The sequence below is a fragment of the Cyprinodon variegatus genome, unplaced genomic scaffold (assembly GCF_000732505.1).
Source record: "Cyprinodon variegatus isolate N-32 unplaced genomic scaffold, C_variegatus-1.0 Scaffold408, whole genome shotgun sequence".
Classification (NCBI taxonomy): domain Eukaryota; kingdom Metazoa; phylum Chordata; class Actinopteri; order Cyprinodontiformes; family Cyprinodontidae; genus Cyprinodon; species Cyprinodon variegatus.
Window position 1 is genome coordinate 756,027 of NW_015150861.1, and position 2,823 is coordinate 758,849.

General features: G+C 35.8%; 1 protein-coding gene across 3 annotated transcripts in view; it reads right to left on the minus strand.

The window, feature by feature from the left end:
- The window catches only part of LOC107093118 (leucine-rich repeat and fibronectin type III domain-containing protein 1-like protein), a 335,211-nt gene extending 333,906 nt beyond the window's left edge, over positions 1-1,305 (minus strand). For all 3 annotated transcript variants that reach the window (XR_001481607.1, XR_001481608.1, XM_015387956.1), the window contains exon 1: positions 1,263-1,305. The gene's annotated coding sequence lies outside the window, so the exon portion shown is untranslated. The remainder of the gene's footprint in view (positions 1-1,262) is intronic.
- Positions 1,306-2,823: the final 1,518 nt, after the last annotated feature.

The window sequence follows — 2,823 nt, forward strand, 5'->3', positions numbered from 1 at the left end:
GACCAGAATTACAACAGAAGGAACAGGTTTTATAAACAGAAAATAAATGTAAAAAAAAAACAGCCAGAGAAATGTGTAGCAAATGTTCTTTGCAACCTCAAACCTAAAACGTTTCAGTTGTGGAGTTAGGCTCTAACACTACGAGTTTCCAATATTTCACTATTCAAGAAAAGTCACATTTTACAGGACACTGATTTTTTTTTTTTTTTTTATCAACTAGGCTACAAGCCATAGTCATTAATCTAACAAAGAAAACATTTTAAGCATACGTCTATGTGCACTGAATGCATAAGACAAACTTTTAAAAAAAGAAACTTTTTGTCACGTACCTAAAAACCTGTTGAAGTTTGCATCATACCTGTGTTACAAGTACCCCTGAATGACATACAATGCAAAACTGAGGGACAATAAAGGTAATTTCTATTCTTTTCTAACTGTTAAAGTTATCAACAACAACAACTGGGACCACAATTTTGAACTCATTATGGACTTTCCCTGAACCGTAAGACGTGAGACCAATTTAGAAACCAATTTAGCTAGATCCAATATTCTAAAAGGTCCAAAGGGTCTTTATCTTATTGAAAGAAGGGTAAGTTCTTCCTGCTAAACCTGGTCAATAAAGCTAAATGTGACGCACCTGAGGTGTACCAAAAAAAAAAAAAAAAAGTAGTAAGGCCTCCAGAAGTTTTTGGTCTAAGTTCTCAATTATCCTCCAATTTATTCTGTTTGCAGAAAGTACAAAATTCCCACAAATGCATTAACATATTGAGCCAGCTTTTAAAATTGCTTCAAGTCTGTAGTAAATGTCAGGGTTTAACCTGCATACATTTTTTCTGTGCGACCTAAATCCCTGATAAGATGGTAAATGGCAGCAGTCTGATTGTTTTAGAACCAAACATGGTGGATCTAAAGTGATACAAGATGTTTTATTGACAGGTGTAAATGTTATCACATGTTGGACAATGTGTTAGTGTTGGTACAGAGTAAAGCATATGTTAGAGATGCTATGCCAACATATTAAAATATCACGCCTTTAGCTTTCTCTCTCTACATATAGAACCATCTATTTAGGCTTAATTTATACACTTATATAGATTTTGCCTCCGCTGACCATGTAAAATAGGGTAGAGCTTTAGAGTTATGTCTTAGTCCTAACATCTAAGTAGTTCTGATCCTGAGACAAACTGCTGCAACAAAGCCCCCATTATTCTGTCAATTGGGTACTACAGCCAGGCTGCTCCATTTAAACGTATATGGCTTACCTGTCTGTCATCTAGCAGTCAGAGCAATTCCTCCTGACACCTGAAACCAGAACAGAGGTGACACAGGTTAATTATGTGCAAAAAGCATAAGGCAACAGTGTTGAAAAAATGGGAGGAGATATAACTTAAAGTCCAGCTCATTAATCATTGTCCTCTGCTGTCGAAATTAAAGCCTTTTTTCCCCACTACAAGTTTCAATGTAAAGTAAGCGCAAATATACAGAAACAAACATAGACTGTTACAGAGAGCAAGGGCTAAAATCTAAAAAGAACAATTCTGGAAACTAAAAGAAATAAATATGCACACAGAACCTCTTGGTGCTAAAGTCATTGGTCGACAAGTTGAGAGAAAAAGAACCCTGGAACTGGCTAAACAGTAGAAGGTTTAAATCTGGAACTGGTTCAGCCCACAAATTGTGTTTACATCTGAGCTTGTTTAAGACTAGAACTTCCGCTGTAAATGGTTTATCTTTGGAACTAGTTAAACACAGGATATAATATAACCCTATGACTGGTTTAACACTGGAACTTTTTTATCCTTGGACTGAATTTAAACTTGAACTTTTTAACACTCGAACTGGTTTAGAACTACATACATTACATTCCAATATATATATATATATATATATATATATATATTTTTTTTTTTTTAAAGAAACAAAAAAAAAGTGTTAATCTAGAGTTTACCAACTTCCAACATCAATATGTTAAAAGCTTGGCCATTCCTGGTTGAATTAACATTATTACAGTGCAAGCTACCTCTACAAAAAAACAAGCATTTTGCTTTTCTTAAGGACATAGTAACAATTTTAGAGCAAAAAGTAGATAAAATTAAAAAGCAATAAAGGAAAAAGAAATACCATTGGAAAAGAAATAAAACATTTCCTTGCAACAATGAAAGGATAGCAACTCTAGAAAGTAAAACCAAAACATATAATAATTACAGCCAAAGCTTTACTGAAATCAAACCACATCTTTTTCAAGTTTCTGGAACCTTTTTTATTCGAGCATTTATGCAGAAGCAGGGCAAAGGAGGGCAACAAGACAGAGAGGAAGTTTTGAGTCAGATTTGATGTTGCATGAACATCCCTGAACCCACTGAGTCATCACAACACCAGCACTCATTTCATCCTTCAGCATGTGTTGCCAAACGGCAATCTCTTCCCCATAAAGAGACACTGGAATGGAACGATTCATGGGCAAATGGATTAATTCTGAAGATGAAGAGGTGTCTGACAAACGGATGTCAGCACAGAGAAGGAGTGAACACATGCAGAAACAGCAGAATAAATTACACCGCTAAGTTTTCCTCCATCTGCAAGCCTGTATCAGATAGACGACTAATAAACATAGAGAGGAGGAGGCATGAAAGATGGAGTGTGATTATAAGAGACAGAGGAAGGAGGCTGGAGGAAAGAGCAATGCAAATGATGTGCCAAAATAGATCCACTGTAGAGCTTCTAGTTCTTTCTTGTGTCCACCTTCTCTTGCCATCCTCTCTGACCCACCATCTTATTTATTTGTCCTATCGCTCAACTTTCCTTCCTTAGTAGTTTCTCTCC